A 19,019-nucleotide genomic window follows, 5' to 3' on the forward strand; every position below is an offset into this window, starting at 1 on the left:
TACCCTTGGGACTGAGGAACTGTCTGTCAAAGGGAGAGGTTTCTTTACTGGACTCAGATCCAGTCCTTGTTTGAAAAGGCACAGCTGTGGTTCACAGGATGCCTTGGCAGAAAACTGGTGCATCTGTTCTTTAGAACTTGCTAGAATTTTTCCTTTTGGGGCAACAGAGAAGGCCTAATGGGGAAGTATATATTTGGAGCATACTGTTAATGAAACTCCGCTGGGCGGAGTCCTAGGTAAGCTGCCACCACTGCTGCTGGCGCCATGCCCTGGGATGCTCTTGCCTCCCATGCACCCAGGGAGCCTGAGCACAGGGAACCAGAACACTTCCCTTCTGCGGTGTCTCCTGCACCTTGTACTGACCGGTGGCTGTTACAGGTCAGATAGGCTTCCACATTGCAGGCAAAGTGGGTGTGTTTGGTCTTAAGTCAGGAACTTAAGTCCTGGCTGTCCTGGAACTCACTCTGTAGACCAGGCTGGCCTCCAACTCACAGAGATCTCCCTGTCTCTGTCTCCTGAGTGCTGGGATTAAAGGCACATGCCACCACCACCCAGCTTGATGCAACTATTAGTATTGTACTTTTTACTATGATTTTACTTATCAAAAGTTCAAGAAAACTAAGAAAAACTTGGGGTTATTGAAACTCTGAATAATGAATTTTAGAGTATTTTTTTATATCAACATTTTTGTGGAATCTAGAAAGCCTATTGAGCAAACTTCTTGCTAGTTGTGTCTTAATTGTGTGGATGCTGAGCCGGGTGTGGTAGTACTGCCTTTAATCCCAGAACTTGGGAAGTAGAGGCAGGAGGACTTCTGTGACTTTGAGGCCAGCTTGGTTTACACAGTGAGTTGCAGGACAGCCAATGCTATGTAGAGAGACCCCGTCTCAAAAAAGCCAAAAGCAAAAAGCAAAACAAAACAAAACAAAATGTGTGGATGTCATTTTTTATTGAATGATTTGTTTTTAAACAAGTATGTTAGTTCATTCTTTCTTTTTATTTATTATTATGATGATGCTTATTACTGTTTTTCTTTTTTTGAGACAGGGTTTCTCTTTGTATTCCTGGCTGTCCTTGAACTCCCTCTGTAGACCAGGCTGGCCTTGAACTTACACATATCTGCCTGCCTCTGCCTCCTGAGTGCTGAAATTAAAGATGTGCACCGCCATACCCAGCTTCATTTATTATTATTTTTTTATCTTGATTTTTTTTCTTAGACCTTTTTGAGATAGTGTCTCACTATGTATCTTTGGCTGTCCTAGAACTTGCTATGTAGCTGGCCTTGAACTCACAGAGATTCACCTGCTTCTGCCTCCTGGGTGCTGGGATTAAAGATATGCTCCACAGGGGGCAGGAGATGGCTCAGAGGTTAAGAGCACTGGCTGCTCTTCCAAAGGTCCTGTGTTCAATTCCCAATAACCACATGGTGGCTCAGAACCATCTATAATGAGATCTGGTGCCCTTTTCTGGCCTAGAGGCAAATGCACAGGCAGAACACTGTATACATGATAAATAAATAAATCTTTTAAAGAAAAGATGTGCTCCATCACTGCCTGGCCTAATTAGATTATTATTAATCTCTCTCTCTCTCTCTCTCTCTCTCTCTCTCTCTCTCTCTCTCTCTCTCTCTCTCTCTCTCTCTGTGTGTGTGTGTGTGTGTGTGTGTATACACGTGTGCATGTGCAAGCCAGAAGTTAACTCTCAGGAGTCACTTTTCTCCTTCCACTGTGGGTTCAGGGATTGAACTTGAGTTGTCAGACTTGAGTGGCAGATGCTTTACCCTTTGAGTCGTCTTGCTCGCCCAGATCTTTAAATGCAGAAGAAATGATCGTTGTATTGAGGAATGGAAGGAAGATCTCGTGTTTGAAGAGTCATAGTTTTGTTAACATTGGAAGTGTTCACAGTGGGTTCTTTTCTCTTGCAGCATGTTTGCTAAAAAAGCTGGTGCACACTCCGTGTACGCCTGCGAAGTGTCCAGGACCATGTACGAGCTCGCCTGTGATGTTGTGGCTGCAAACAAGATGGACACTGGGATTCAGCTCCTCCATATGAAGTCACTTGATATAGAGATTCCAAAACACATTCCTGAAAGGTGTGTTTATAACTCACCAGAAACATTAAGATGCATTTCCAGCTTCTTATGTTAAAAAAAGTATTAACATCCTCATTTTGTGGTACGGTTATCAGCCAGTTTAATAAGATATAGGATTTTATAATAATGTACTTTTTAAAAAGTATCTAAAGAACTCAAGAAAAATTGATACTGAGAAAGTTAACAAAAACCCTTCTTTAACACCTCACATAAACTCATGCTTTTTTGTCCATAAAAGTAGATAAACTTCCTGTAGGTCAGCAGTGTTAAGTAACTGTTTAAAGTGTAAACAGTTCACACTGAGCAGACATCACATTTTCATCACTATCCTTGATTAAAATGAAAGTTTAGAAGTGCCAGTTGACAAGAGTGTCTTCCTGTGGCCTTCAGATACTGTATGTGCAGTCTGAGAAGCCTTATGTTTTCATCTGCATCTCACTGTGGGCAGGAGAGCAATGGAAGATTAGAACTAGAAGGGATTTGAACGTCCTCTGGCCCATCATTTTTAAAGAGCTTTCCTTTTTAAAAAATTTTTTCAAGACAGGGTTTCTCTGTGAAACAGTCCTGGCTGTCCTAGAACTCACTCTGTAGACCAGGCTGGCCTTGAACTCACAGTCACAGAGATCCACCGCCCCCCGGCTGAACTTTTCCTTTCATAATGTAACACTTGTGTTGTAACTGCCTGTGCTGTCTGTCTTGTGACTTACTTAAATGTAGTCTACATGTAAAGAAGTTTTTGGTACTCTATTGTTATTTGAACTCTGATTTTTAAGTCTTCTTCTAGTTTTAATAATGTGTGCGTGGTACTTACACTTGTCAGTGGTGTTTGTTAGAGAAGAAGTTTATCATGTTAATGCAGGTGCATACTCACTTTATACAAAACAGAAACGTTGTCCTGAGTTGTCTTAGGAGCCTAAGATCACAGAATTTAAACATCAGGCACATAATTTTTCAGGTAGGGTTCCTCCTGGGTGCAGTTGGCTACCTGTTCTTTGTGTCCTCATGGGACCTTTCCTGTGTGTGACTTAATGCTAGTGTTGGTTCTTTCAGTAGGACACCAGTCTTGCTGGATTAGGACCTCATGTTGGTGACTTCATTAACCTTAATTGCCTCCTAAGGGCTCTGTCTCCAAGTATACGATTAGGGCTTCCACATAAGATTTGGACTGGCATGAAGCTAAGGTTACTGTAATGTGTATTTTCCTCATGGAGTGCTTTTGAAGCAGGTGAAATAGATATTTCAGTTCAGATTCCTACTTGTTCACTTTGACCATAAGCAAATTTCTGGACTGAGTTGTAGGACTAGACGATTGAGGTACTTTTCATATTCTAAATGTATGCGGTTATAAATAATGAATGTTTTCTGTCTGTAGATAGTTGGGTCTAGGTACCGTGGAGGATACCCAAGTCATCCCTACCTCTCAGATGCCTCCACATCTGGAGAGGAGCATAAGGGCTATTATGACAGTTTTGTACATCTTTAGATACAGAAGTGAACGGTGCCGGCAGTGAAAGCTAGAGAAGTTCAGAGAAGGGGAAACCTTCTTTCTGAGAAAGAATGAATGAATGAGGAAAGGAGCGGACCTCTGGGGTAGGCTTGTGGAGACTGGAGAAGGGGTAGGAGAGGCGTAGTCAGATACATGTAATGTAGACGGTCAAGATGGAATTTTGGGAGGGAAGGTTCTTGTCAGCATTAAATGTTATTTGCATATCAAATCATAACTGGACTGGCAAGGTGGCTCACTGGGTAAAGACATTTGTTGCCAAGCCTCATGACCTGAGTTCAGTCCCTCAAACCCACAAGGTAGAAGGAGTGAACCATCTCAGACATCCACACGTGCATTATGGTACACCTGTACCTACAGAAATAGTGTGTACATGTATTCACACACAAAACAAACATGTTTTTTTTTTTTTTAAAAAAAGACAGCTGAAAAAATTTATTCCTGGTGGGGTGGTACACGCCTTTAATCCCAGTACTTGGGAGGCAGAGGCAGGAGGATCTCTGAGTTTGAGGCCAGCTTGGTCTACAGTGTGAGTTCCAGGACAGCCAGGAATACACAGAGAAACCCTGTCTTCAAAAAACAAAAACAAAACAAAAATTCATTTTGAGAAGGGTCATTGATGGTAGAGAATCTGGATGTATTCCTTCCTTGATTTGCTTTTGCTTTTTTAGTACAGGGTTCCATGTAGCCCAGGCTAGCTTCAAACCCACGATGTAGTCAAAGATTACCTTTAACTTCTGCCTGATCCTCTTGTCTCCACATCCCAAGTTCTGGTTGGGAGAAAAACATTTGTCTGGGGTGTTAGAAGCTCAATAGTTGATGTTAAGGGACTAGTAAAGATGTGGGTACCAATTACTCTTAAGGACTTAGGCAGGGAATGAGAGTCTGAGAAGGCAACCCTTTTATGCCTAGATTAAGGAAAGGGAGCTGATGAAGAAGAGAGGAGCCCAAGGGACACCTCAGGATTCAGGGGAAGATACTAAAATAAAATGTATCAGGAAAGTTTACATAGAGATTTTCTGTAACATGTGTGCCTTTTTTCTCTTGTCTTGACAGCTTTATATAAATAGCATGTCATTTTACTTACATGTATCTTTAAAACATCATTCTATGCCGGGCGGTGGTGGCGCATGCCTTTAATCCCAGCACTTGGGAGGCAGAGCCAGGCGGATCTCTGTGAGTTCGAGGCCAGCCTGGGCTACCAAGTGAGTTCCAGGAAAGGCGCAAAGCTACACAGAGAAACCCTGTCTCGAAAAACAAAAAAACAAAAAACAAACAAACAAACAAAAAAAAAAAAAAAAAAAAAAAACATCATTCTATAGAGTGTCCCTAGTTGTAACAGAAACTGTCGATGCAGGTGTGTTTGGAGAAGGAATTGTGGAGAGTTTAATTCATGCATGGGAGCATTTACTTCTGCAACCAAAGGTAAGCTGCGTGAAAGCACTCAAATCTGATTAATTATTTATTATTTCAAGAGGCCCGAGAATGTTCGCAAGACCGGAAATATATCAGAGTATGTCTGTGTACCTGAAAAGAAACAAGAGAAACCATTCAACAGCACAGAAACAAAACCAACACACTCCTGTAAGTCTATGTCCCATCTGCTTTATACTTTATGCAGTTCTTTAAGGAGATTGAAGTTCCTAGGAAGTTGGGACAGGAAGTAGGTTTTTCCCCCCACTTCTCACAGGGCAGAACAGACCCTGGGTTACCTCCAAGCAGCTAGCCTAACATCCTAGCTCTGGTCTAGCCAGGCCTACCTAGTTGGCAGTGGGGATTCGGGCACAGAGTATTTTAATCTTTAGCCCTGGTGGTCCCCAGATGTGGCCAAGAGCCTTGCAAGGCAGAAAAGGCGCTCAGGGCAGGCCCTCACCCCAACCTTCACCAGTGATGCTGGGGTTCAGAACGGGGAAACCTCCATGTTCCAGGAAGGGAAAGTTTTCTCTAGATGAGGACTCTCACCATGCCTCCCCGCCCCAGCAAAGCCCTCAAACAGAGTCCAAGGACTGCTCCCCTGAGGTTCACCATCAGTCTTTAATGCTGTCACACTGCATAATGACAAGTCACACACTTTGGTCTCGTGTTGGCAGTGGCAACTTACAATGAATCGAATGTCAGAGCACCGGGCTAGCTTCAAAGAACAGACACACCTTCACTCCCAAGGTCTGACTCCATCACAGCCCTGGACAGACAGCAGAGGTTGACAGCTTTCATCTGAGTGCACAGCAGCTTTGAATGGAATTATAAAAACATATTTACAGACGTTCCACAGTGCTCCTTTCATCAGAAGCAAAGACCCTTTCATATAAAGGGATTATATCTAGGGCTGTGCAAAATTCAAAAGGATTAGATCCTTTTGAGAGTTCAGAGTCCATTACACACACACAAAAATCACCTGGGCCTGAGAAGTCCCAGGTACGGCCAAGGACTACCTTTGGACCGACTAACAAATACTGTGGCCATAAGCCAGCCATCTGACTTCAACAGAGCCAGAGGTCCAGGGGATCTCCTGGCTGTCCAGGTCCCAAACCTAGAGGGAGGTGGCAGTGAGATTTGTTCACCTGAGGCTGGCCTTGTGCTCCAGCAACCAGGTATTGCTTGTGCTACTGAATTGGAGAGATTAAGCCAGTCATGACCACAAACCATTAGCCCAATGTCTCACTTTCAGCTCTGTTCACTGTGGCTGGTAAATGTTCTGACTGTCACTATGTTACTGTTCTGTTCCACATGTTTAAGGGGACTGGGTACCCCCAATGAACTGAGATAAGCAGGTAGCTCCTGCCAGGTGTGGCTTATGTATAGCAAGAGAAGTCATCTGTTAGACGGGACTCGTGAGGCCATTGTCTCAGTGCTGATGTACAGGACTTATGTCTCTGTCAGTGTTACTCATTTCTGCCTACTAATCTTCTTCGTTCTCCTGGAAGAGAAGGAGGGAAGGCATGTCAAGGGCCGCCTCCCTCCGTCTTGCTATGAGGCCTGCAACATGAATGGAGCTGGTCTTGGCCAGCAGGAGAAGCCTGCAGCCAGCCAGCAGCTCTCAGAGGGTGAGGGTATGCATTCTTGGAGCAGAAAGGGCAGAGACAGAAGCTGCAGATGAAGTGGCAGGGAGTTCGTTCCTACTATTGGCAAGCTGATCAAACGTTGAAAAGAGAATCTGATGTTAATTGGTAATTACTATAGTAAGAAAAGTTAACAATTTTTTTTTTCAGTAACACTGGCAGCCAAGGATACACTCTGTACCTCCTTTCCTTTCTAAGCCAAGTTCTTCACTGTGATAACATCAAGGTCTCTTCTGCTGGCCAGCAACTTCCAACTTTAACCCACTTTAACCCTTCTCTGTCCTGATACTGCTTGAGAAAAAAAAATGTTCAATTACCAGCCTGCATACTCTGATGTTTTGGAAAAAATTATGCTTTTGCCTCCACAGGAAAAGAAAAAATACATGGATTCTGGTCATTTGAGTTCAATGGGTTACAAATACTTGTCATCATTTAAGAGAATCGATTACAAATTATTATTGATTAAGATAAGAAAAACTTCTGCTAATCTGAAATGTTTCACATTGATACAGGTTTTTAATATATTAATGCAAAAATAAGTTTTTTGTTATGATATATGCATATATCTACATGTTTCTATTCTTGTTTGAAATGTTATACCTATGCAATGTTCTAAACTGCTGAAAAGAAACCACAAGAAAAAGAACTTTGGTAGAAATTTGCATGTTGTTTGAAAAGCAAGAGAAGGTGAAAGATTGGAATAGTGGTAGGAAAGGGAAAAAGGAGTTTGTCTATGTCAGGCTGAACCAGAAGAGCAAACATAGGGAAGGGCCTGACCTGAAGGTACATGCTAAGTTGTACAAGGTCAGAGGGGACGTGAACTGTGCTGAATGTGAAGGGAAACTGTAAGATATATGTGGGATTTAAACATAATGTTAATTCTGGTTTTCTTTATATTAAAAATAGCTGATGATTCTTCATTGAAAAATGTTTATGTTAAAAATGGAAATATATACATGTGTGTATATATGTGGACATGTATGTGATTTATGGGTATGAATGAAAGTTGGATCTAACTGTGTGTATGTGTGCATGTAATTATTGTTTAATTTTAAACAGCAACCACATCGCTTTCCTCCATCTTGGCTGGTGACCTCATCATGAAGTGGGCAGCCACATGGCTGGCAACAATCTTTAAATAAAGTTAAAGAATCTGTTCATTGTATCTCCTTTTAGACTAAGGAGGCAACAATCCTTAAATATTTTGGATTGGGATAGATTTCTATATGATATTTCATGTCATAAAAAATAAGCTTTAAGCTGGGCGGTGGTGGCACACACCTTTAATCCCAGCACTCGGGAGGCAGAGGCAGGAGGATCTCTGTGAGTTTGAGGCCAGCCTGGTCTACAAAGTGAGTTCCAGGAAAGGTACAAAACTACACAGAGAAACCCTGTGTCGAAAAACCAAAAAAAAAAAAAAAACAAAACAAAAAAAAGGTTTAATAAGATAGGCTTAAAGCAATGTTTAATAAAATATTAAAGCTGCACCTCAATGCTTTTATACACAAGAATGCACCTTGCTCTGACAGGTAAACTTTGCAATTTAAGAGTCTCCCAAATGATAATGGTCTTAAAGACATGAAGTGATCATGAGAAACAGCTGAGGGTTATGGATCTTAACAGTTATGCCAGGTGTTGGCCATGAGAAGCATGAGTCACAGGAAAATGAAATGGGCTTGATTCTAGAAGATATTTTGGAAAGGAACCAAATGTAATAAATGTTCCATTTACTAAACAACGAACTGGTGGGCTATTTCAAAATAATGGTTCTTGGGCAATTCCTTTTGCGTCCAATTGATAACCATTATCCTGCTGATCAACTATTACAGTTTGCTCAGATGCATTCTTTTACTTTTCCTAAAGTATTAGTATATACTCCAGTGAAAGATGCTGCTTTGGTTTTTACTGATGGTTCTTCTATTGGGAAAGCAGCTTATTAATGGTGATTAAAGGTGAAGGACATGTAGTTAAAACTATTCCTGATTCAGCTCAAGTTGTTGAGCTGTTGGTTTTTCAAGTTCTTAAAAAAGATAATTTATTTAATTTATATAGAGATAGTCAATATATTTATAGAGCTTTTCAAGCTATAGAAACATTCTTATATTAAAACTATTAATGAGCAATTAAGAATGTTATTTCAACAAATTCAGGATACCATTTATTTAAGAAAATTGCCATATTTTGTGGAACACATAAGAACACATTCAAATCTTCCTGGTCCATTGGTTAAAAAAAATGCTTTAGCTGATAAATTTATTCAGTTCATCGCTTTATCAGCTGATCACTTTATCTGAAGTTGAGCTTGCTCAGTGATCACATGGCTTGCATCATCAGAATAGTAAAGCTTAAGAAAACAATTTGGTTTAACAAGAGGAACTGTTCACCAAATTGTTAAAGAAATGTGGTACATGTCCTCAATATTTGACTGTACCTCACTTTGGAGTAAATCCTCAAGGTCTTCTTCCTAATCATTTATGACAAATCGAATATAAAACAGGCATTCCTTATAATCCTCAAGGACAAGGTATTGTTGAGAGAGCTCACAGCAGCCTCAAAATACATCTTCAAAAATTAAAGAAGGGGGAGTTATAACTCCAGTCACCACATAATGCTTTAAATCATGCCTTATTTGTTTTTTAATTTTTTAAAATGTGGATGCTGCTAGAAAATCTGTAGCTGATCAATTTTGGCATGAAGGCACCACCACAAAATTTGCTCAAGTTAAATGTAAAGATCCTTATACTGGCTTGTGGAAGGACCCCAACCCTGTTTAATATGGGGACAAGGGCATGTTTATGTTTTCTCACAGGATGAAAATGAAACTTGTTGGTTGCCTGAAAGATTGGTGTGGTGTATGGAGCAGAGAAATACTGATCCTGGTGTTGCTGATGACCATCCAGAGATGCCAGAGTGAAACCTATTGGGCCTATGTTCCTGATCCACCAATTTGACATCCTGCAACTTGGGAAGGAAAAGAAATTGTGGTTGCAATTAATGATACCAGGCTTTTAGATCCACCTGCCACCCAAGAGTTCCAGATTGCTCACAATTTTCTTGTTTTGGATATTGGTAAAGGGATTCCTGTATATTTTACAAAAACTATTACTTTGGAGGGATGTCTTGGATTGCTTCCTCAAGGTAAATGGATAAGTAATATTTCACCCCCTCAACAGTTTCCTCCATGTACAAAAGAACTGCGAGAACCTAACAGAACTTTGTTATGGAGATGATGTACTGGCATTATTCCTTTAAAGTATAATATCACATGGACAGAAGTATATTCTTGATTGGTCTGGAAATCAGGACATTGTAGTGACTCTTATACAGTGTCTACAGAAGAATCTTGGGACCAAGGATTGTCAGCTGGAATTTGGTATTCCAGTACTAGATCTCCACAAACATCTGTTTGGAAACTTGCTGCTGCCATGGGAACAGTTGCAGGACACTTCAGTCACTTTAAACCTGTTTGTTCTTTAAAAGGAACTATTTTAGCTTATGTCAAAATGCCCTATGTTCTTTTAGTTGGTGAAGCAAATATTTCTATAAATGGTTCTATGTTCAATGTATCATGTCTTAATTGTATTTTAACCAATTGTATGTCTCAAATGGATAACTGTATTCATGTAATGGTATAAAAATAACTTTCTTTTGTAATATTGTCAGTATATGCGAGTGATCCATGGTTTGAGGATAAAAGGTTACAAGTGATTGAAGAAATCAAGAAAGCTTTAAGCAGACAGAAGCATATTGCTGGATTAGTTATAGCAGGAATTTCAGCTTTTGTTACTACTACAGTGGTTTCAGTGGCTTTGTCTCAATCCACTCAGACAGCAGGTTTTGTTCACAAATAGCAGGGTTTGTTCACAAATTGTTTATGAACGTCTTTATGATATTAGAGATTTAAAGAGATATAGATGTGAAAATAGAACATAAATTGAATGCTTTCTAAGATGTGGTACAGTTTCTGGGAGATGAGCTCCAAAGCCTGAAAACTAGAGTACATTTGAAATGTCATGCTAATTATGAATGGATTTGTGTTATATCTTCTGTGTATAATGAAAGTGCTATTGGATGGGAAAGAGTTAAGGCACATCTTAAAAGGAATTTGGCATGATTCTAATGAATCCTTAGATTTGGCTAAATTACATCAAGAGATTTACAGAAATGAAAAAGGCTAAATTGAATTTTGATGCAGTTAAAACAGCTGAAGATATTCTAGAACAATTCAAAAGGGCTATCCCTTCACGGTCATCATTTACTTCACTTTTAAGTAGTGTTGTAGCTATTGGAGCATGTAGTAGGCATAATCTGTTTGCCTATGATTCTTGCCCTGCCTGCAGGGCTACAACGGGTTCACGACAACCCTAAGGAGGGAATGTAGGGACAGGAGATACAAAGGAAAATACATCAAGTCTGGATTCTGATCAAGGTGCAACTTTATTTTCTCCAGAAAGGTTTATATAGTTCCTGCAGGGTCGGGGGAGCAAGAAGCTGTCATCTGCATAAGGTGGGGCAAGCTAACAGGATGTTTTTATAGGATGTTTACAGGGTGAAAGGGTCAAGGGCTCTGACTCAATGTCCTGTTGCTAGACAACCTGACTGTAAGCTGATCTAGTTCCCTGTCTTATCGGGGGTCTGTATTTTTCCACTAACCAGAGATTCTGTCCTTGCCCCTGACAAATTCTCAAGCTAATTTTGAACTTGTTATGGAGACTGGGCTCAGAATTCCATGGAATAAAACTATGCACATTCCTCTGACTTAACACCAGATGCTGGTAGCCAAAGACGGGTAAGTTTTCTTTACTTCCTTTCAACCTAGGACAGGATGTGAATGATAGAATTCATGCTCACATGATGGGTAAGATTGGAGTGTGATAAGGAAACACCTAAGACAGGCACAGTCATCTGAGAGACTCAGCGGAGTCTTAAAATAAATAAAAAGGAATAGTGGGAGCCCACAACTGACTCAGTTTCCTAGTTTGAATCTGAAGTCTATTCTGAGTCAGTAGAGTTCAAGCTTGTGTGCTCCAGGGCTGTGAGAAAGTTTTGATTAGCCCACAGAGCCTCCTTGAAGGGCTGTGAGAAAGTCCTGATTATCCTACAAGAAGGAACACATTATCTAGCTAGATGCAGGCTGTCCATGCCAGCCAGAGGTATATTGAGATAGAAAATGAAACTGCCTGCTCCTTGATGCAAGGCAGGATAGATTGTTGCTGAATGCCTGTGCTGTGCATTGTTCTACCTCTGTCCTTCAAGACTGTATATAAGCTGGCTGTGAAATAAACTCGGGGCTGTCTAGCATTGACCAGCACACCTCTTGACTCTTTTCGGTCTTCTTCATTGTCTCTTCAATCCGCAAGCCTCTACCCAGCTACCCAGCTAGCTGACTGTCAGCAGGCCTGACAGATGTGCGTGAGCCACTGCCCACAATAGAGGGAACTGGGTCCCCCTGACTGAATTGAGATAAGCAGGTAGCTCCTGCCAGGTGGGGCTGCTGTACTGTAAGAGGGGCTCACTAGCTGCGAGTGAGGCCGTCATCTCAGTGCCGATGTTCCGGCACTGGATTGTCTGTGTGAATGTTATTTGTTTCTGTCTACTAGCCTCCCTCTTCTCCTGAAAGAGGAGAGAGAGGCACAGCGAGGGCCACCTCCCTCCCTCCCTAGCTCTCTTGCTATCAGGACTGCAGCAGCCGCTCTCACAGAGGGTGGGGGTGTGCGCTCTCGGTACAGGTGGGCGGAGATGGGAGCTATGGGCAGGGGGATGGGGACTGCCTGCAATTGACAAAAACTGTGTGAACACTGAACAGAGAATCTGATTTTAGTCAGAGGAGTTAAACAAAAACTTTTTTCAGGAACACTGGCAGCCAAGGACACACTCTATGCCTGGCTGCCAACCCCACCCCCCTTCCTTCCTAAGCCAAGTTCTTCACTGTGATAACTTTAAGGTCTCTTCTGCCAGTCAGCAGCTATCCTTGTTAACTCCTCTCTGTCCTGATATTGCTTGAAAAGAAAAATATTAAATTAACAGTCAAAGATACATGGGTTTTGGTAATTTTGAGTTCAATGGGTTACAAGTACTTGCAATCACTTAAGAGAATTGGTTACAAATTATTGTTGGTTATGATAAGGAGAAAAAAAAAACTGTGTCAAATTCCAAGTAAAGGATAGCTCAATGAATTAAATAAAAAAAGTTGTTTTAGGTTGTAATGTTTTTATAAGAATATAAAGGCTTGAGATATGAGGATAAAAGTTTGAATAAATGATGTTTTGATTTGAGGAAGCAGTTTAAGGTGTAAAAATTTGAAGCCTTAAGTATGTCATGCAGGTTTGAGTATATGATGTTTTGGGTCTGAGAAAGTAGTTTGAGGTGTACAAATGTGGAACTTTAAGTGTTAGAATTCTGCCCTCACTCCAGCTACACGACTGCACATGTGCTGTTCAGGGTCTGGCGTCTTATGTCATCAGTGGGCGCTGGTGACTATGTATGCACAGCATGGTCACACATTCTGTGCCTTAAAAGCCAGACGCAGACTCCACGCTCCCTCTGCTCTCTCTGCTCTGCTGCCCTCGCCCACCACCTCACCATCTTTCTCTCCTCTCTCCTCTCCCCCACTTCCTTCCAATAAAGCTCTCTGTAACTCTGCTAGTCATGGCCATGGCTTGTGACTTTTCCGTTGGTAACCAGCACCGCCACCAGTGCCGCATGCTGCCACCAGCACCGTTTATCATCCTGTCATTAAGTATTTTAAAGTTTAAGTAAGTTGTGAGGTTTGAGTATAAATAAAGTTTATGTAGGGTCTAAGATATAAATGTTTTAGCTATAAGAATATAAGAAATGTTTTGGGAAGAAGGAAAGTATGTAAAATGCAATATATAAAGATCTGAGGGTAAAGAGGCTTAAGTAATGATAAAAAAGTGACTTAAGGTGTATAAAAGAATGAAGCATGTTTCAGATTCTTTTTCTTGCTATTCTGCTGTTACATTGAGTCTCCAAAGATTCATAATTTTAAAAATGTCAGTCTACCCCATAGGTATGTGTGGGGACCTGCCCCACCGGGAACTTAGGTCACCTGTGAAGAGGTGGCCTGGAACCAAGGAAAGGCAAGTGCAGGCCGCTCGCCCATTTCCCAGCCTCTCTCTTACCTGGAGACACAGCGGGGAGTTAAGTCAAGCAAGAACTCGTTTATTGATGGGCAGTAAGCCTCTTTTCTACCAGAAAACCTCAGAACCCTACCAGGGGGTGAAGGAACAAACCAATCATTTTAAAGGGCACCCTATTTACAAGTTGTTTATGCCCTGACATCATCTCCTGTTTTTAGTATCTTATCTTAGCATAAATAACTTGAGCTAACTTTTTCTCACCATTGGTCTTTAATCTCCATACAAACAACCCAAGCTAACTTCCTTTTAGTCATCCTTTGTATCTATTCTCTGTACAAACAGCTTAAACTAACTTCCTCTGGTACCATTTGTATCCACTCTCTGCGTAAACAGCTTAAAGCTTAAGCTCTATTTATCTGAATTTCTCTCAGCACCCTTTTTGCAGCCCATGTATGCCCCACAGGTATGGATAAAAATGTGGCCACGTGTATGTTTGATTTTGAATATATGAGTTTGCATGTCCTCTTTGTTAAGGAATACAAGTTAATGCTAGTCATCCGGCTATCCAGGTACTAGTTTAAAGCATGTACTGTTAATTCTTATTTAATTATAAGCTATTTAAATAAGAAAAAAACAGAACCTGAGAGGTACATTTGACTAATATATCTACAGATAACAAATTAGCATGGTTATTGTTACCAAACTTAGAGATGTTTTCAAGATTAGGCCTAGATTTTTTTGGCTCAGATATATTTAATAGATAATGATCCTCAAACCCATCAAAGATCTGGTGAATATGGTATTTAAATTATTTGATAAAAAGCTTACTATAACATACAGAGACTCCCAGCTCCCAGCAATCCCAGGATCTCCAAAGAAGATATGGAACAATGACAGGAAGGTGTCACCTGAATTGGTGATAACACCAACCACTGAGCAAGATGCCCCAGCTCAACACCTGCTGCCAGGGATCTGGCCCAGAATTCCCAAATGAGACACTGACAAGATAAGGTCAGTCTTTCCCAAGTTGCTCCTCCACAGGGAAAATTTCACGTCATGGGCCCAGCAGCCAAGGCTGATGCTGTCCTGACACCTGTCCTGCCAATGCTATGAAGACTACAGGAGCCTGGGGTGATGGCGGTCTGGGTAATGGATAGCCTGTCATTTTTTAATAGATTTGGAAGTCTGCACTCAGGTACAATGTATCCTTCTCAGGTCTCTGATGGCACTGACGGGGCTAGCTGTAGCTCTGTCAGCTTAGCAACATCAGTCAGCCAGAGTCTTCCACAAGGTTGCAGCCACCTTATTAATTAATTGATCAATGCATTAATTAATTAAAGCTACTAAGTCTCTTAAAAAAGAGAGAGAGAAATAGGTTCTGAATATAGACTTATAGATGCATTTTTTCTTTAAATTTTTTTTAGAGCTTTATTAGGAGGGAAAGGGGAGAGAGGAGAGAGAAAGAGAGAGAGAGAGAGAGAGAGAGAGAGAGTGAGAGAGAGAGAGAGAGAGCGCGCGAGAGCACACCAGGGAGAGAGAGCCGGGGAGAGACATAGAGAGAGATATAGAGAGATAGATGCTGTTTATTGGGCCAAAGACATATCAGTCCAATCTATACCTGTCTCTCTAGATAGAAAACACAATATAGATTTCAATGCAAATTGATAATACTACAAGTACTGAGACTATGAATCTGAATGTTCCAAATAAGTTCATGAATTTTAGCTCCTGATCCTAGTTTATATCTCTCAACAGGTTTCCACTTGGCTGACAGACACATCCAAGCATTGTTTCCTGGTGACAACCTACTCCAAATGATTGTGAGCCCTGAACTTGCTGAAAGCTGATATTAACCAATTCAGCCAATATACATGCCATCTCTTCAGCTGATCAATAAAACATTCCCTCCTTGCCTTTGACTAACATTCCAGCTTTCCAGGGCCCTGACAGCAATGTCCCAATGTCAGCAGGAAGTAATTACAGAAGTGAAAACGTTGCCCTTGTCCCCCACCTGGAATGTTAGATCAAAAGGGAATTTCTTGTCATAGGGAGCCTGAGATAAAGTAATAACTGGTCCCCATTCTCATTTCCAAGTTCCTTCAGGATAAGGAACTGTCAGCCATCACAGGGCTTTTGGCCCTTGTGCTTCTGCTAATTACTGTTGGCTCTTATGTTACTGATGTCTTAACTAAGTGAAGATTCCTGTCTGGGTACCACTAAACTGAGGATACTAGAATCCAAATATCAACCCCTGAACCCACGACACACTTGCAGATGGCAACAACTGAATAAGGGAAGACTCACTTTGCCTTTGATAATGGGAAAACTCTTAAGTCCTGATCCAATTAGTCTCTAAAATGATCTACTACTCTGGTGATAAAGTCTTTTACCAAAAAGAAACATCTCCAAGATTGGAGATTATATACCACTCAAGGGGGCAATGAAAGGACCAAGCAGATGCCATAGCAGGCTGTCAGTCTTCTCTCCGAGGTCAGGCCTCAGTTTCAGTTTCCTGAGACTTGAGCAGCAGTTTCAGGGCCATGACATAGTCCTTGCAGTAGCTCCCTTTCTGCACGTACTCTGACTGCTCAAGGTTCAGTCAATTGTTTACTGTCTGAGACTCTTCACCAACTTAGAGCTATATGCATGGGTCAATGTGAACATGCCAGGCCAGCCTGTCTCCATGGCAGCTCAAGGACAGAGCCTGGAACTTGTCCAGGCCTGTCCCGAAACGATAACTGTAACTCCTAACCAGTAAATTCAAAGATTACATACCCTCACCCAATCATATGAATCCAAGGCTTGTACCACCCTGCTTGCGGTTTTTCCCTTAAAAAACCCCTCACTCTGAGAGCTCAGGGCTATCCTCCTCTATTCTCTGTGTTGAGTGTTGGACACAGACCAAGCCTGGGCTTGCTTGTTATCAATAAACCCCTGTGTGTTTTGCATCAGATATTGGCTCTGTGGTGGCCTTGCTTGGGGGTCTCCCAATGTGGCCACAAGAAGGGGAGATACAAAGTATCAGGTAATATAACAGCCCGAGCTCTTAGGAGGCTGACACAGACCCCACAAACCAGTGGAGCCTGGGTGCTTTGAGAAAGAAAAAAAAAGAGTAGGTCTAGAACAACAAAACTGACAGGATAAATGTGGATAAAAAGGTAACAGCATAAGAGTTGTCTGTCCTGTTGACTGGATTCGGTCTCAAGTCTTGGCACGTTTTTCCTGGTTTCCAGAAGCCTGACATGCTCTTAGGTATTTCATGGCTAGGTCTTAGCTATTGGTCACAGTGCCCTGGGTGTCGTTCCCACCGCCCTCAAGGATCTCATTTGGAATGCTGTTCCTGCTTCTGGGCTTCCCTTTTGCAGGCTGGGTTACAGACACTGAGGTCTCAAGTCTAGTTAAGCCTCCAGGAGGCTGTTGGCCAATGTTGACCCTGCTGTTGTATATCCAGTGTCCAGCATGCTGTTTAGAGCCCAGCAGACTCTGGCTCTATCCTGGTCTCCAGGTCACTGAATCCAGTGAGTTTTTGTTCCAAAGACTTCCATAGTCTAGAAGTATTCTGCTGGCCAGGTTTTTAGTATGACTGACAGTTGATGAATTTCCTCAAGAGTATGGTTCACAGCATGTCTTGGGTTGCAGAGACCCAGAGGCAGCAGGGGCCTTAATTTGAGATAACCCCACAGCTGCTGATTGTGTCCAATCTGCACATTGTCCTGGGCAGGGGCTGCACTAAAATCGGCAAGGAAGCGAGCCTTGATGTGGGACCTGGCTGGAGCCAAGTGCACAGCTCCCAGTGGAGACAGAGTGAAGGTCTATGGAGGGATGCAGTCCTGTGGTGTGGTGGCAGGAACATGAAGTGGCTTGTCGTATTATGTCCACAGTCAGGAAGGAGCAGACAGCACCTGCTGGCCATTTTTGTCTGCTTTATTGAAATGTTTGTTCAAGATTTTTCTAATTTGTAGCAGGGCTGCTCTATTACTGAGCTGTATGAGTTCTTTATAGGTATTAGCTCCTTTTAAGCTAGATATTGTTTGCAAGTCTTTTTCCCAGTAGGTAGGCTGCTGCTTGAGGTCACTGATATTTTTCCTTTGCTCTGCAGAAGCTTTAGATTGATATAGTTGTCCTATCCTTACGGGAGCTCTAGATATGGCAACTAAGACAGTGTAGGTGTTTTGTGTGGAAAGTATAAACAAGAAAAGTCCGTGTCCAGCACAACTGCCATCTCCCCGGGGCTTTGTGACCTAGGGCTGTGTGCATCAGTGGGTGCACAGGTGCCATCTGTTGTAGAATGTGGCAGATCAAGTCCTGCTCACTCATGTTTTGTTTTTGTGGGCTAAACTTATGGTGTGATCTTAATTTAATTTTTTTTTAGAATATATTTACAACATTTCTCCATTTCCTTTTCTCCTCGCAAAGCCTCCCATATATCCCTCCCTGCTCTCCTTCAAATTCATGGCCTCTTTTCTCATTGTTATTGCATGGTTATAAGTATACCATATATATTCCTAGATATAGCCTGCCCAGCCTGTATAATGCTACCTGTATTTATGTTTTTAGGAGCTGAGCATTTGGCACTAGACAACTAATTATTATGCTTTTTCATGGAAAAGACCATCTCTCTGACGTCCAGCTTTCCTCAGTTGCCTATAGTTCTTTGTGTAGGGTTGAGGCCTGTGGGCTTTTCCCTTGGTATTGTCCTTGTTCAGCTCACATTTGGGCAGTCATGTTTGTGAGACTTTAGGGGGTGTAGCTTCTGACATTACTAGAAGACACAATCTCACAGCAAAGTCCCTGATCCTCTGGGTCTTACAATCTTCCGGTTCCATCTTCTGCAATGTTCCCTGAGCCTTAGGTGTGGGAGTGTTTTGTTGATGTGTCCACTGGGACTGGGCTCCACAACTCTGCATTTGGCAATGGTTTTCTGTAATGGTCTGTTGCAGATGTTTCCTTGATGAGGGGTAAAATCTACACTTATCTGTGAGTATAAGGACAGATGTTTATGGATTGTTGTTAGGGATTATGCTGGTTTAGTAAATTAGTGGTTGTAGATTCTCCTCCAGTAATCACTAGCACTAAGGAGTTAGCCAGGCTTCCAGTCCCAGGCAGGTTTCCTCTTGTCGAGCAGATCTTCAGTCGTTAGAGCTGTTGGTTACGGCCAAGGTGCGCATGCCGCTGTTGCGCTTTAGGGTCGTCACGGCATGCGCGTTGTTGACGTGGTTCTGCCATAGATGTGTAGGACTTTGGAAGCTTGCATGGTACCTTCT

At 41.9% G+C, this 19,019-nt stretch overlaps 1 long non-coding RNA gene across 2 annotated transcripts; it reads left to right on the forward strand.

The window, feature by feature from the left end:
- The first annotated feature begins 1,898 nt into the window (after nt 1–1,898).
- Nucleotides 1,899–15,668, forward strand: LOC121825777 (uncharacterized). Of its 2 annotated transcripts, XR_013051216.1 has the most exons (5): nt 1,903–2,092; nt 5,072–5,180; nt 11,312–11,444; nt 13,686–14,766; nt 15,511–15,668. It is a non-coding gene; the product is annotated as an uncharacterized LOC121825777 (long non-coding RNA). The 2 variants fall into 2 exon arrangements; XR_013051215.1 differs by having other exon boundaries at nt 1,899–2,092; nt 13,686–15,668.
- The last annotated feature ends 3,351 nt before the right edge of the window (nt 15,669–19,019 follow it).

This window comes from Peromyscus maniculatus, chromosome 5, assembly GCF_049852395.1.
Source record: "Peromyscus maniculatus bairdii isolate BWxNUB_F1_BW_parent chromosome 5, HU_Pman_BW_mat_3.1, whole genome shotgun sequence".
Taxonomy (NCBI): domain Eukaryota; kingdom Metazoa; phylum Chordata; class Mammalia; order Rodentia; family Cricetidae; genus Peromyscus; species Peromyscus maniculatus.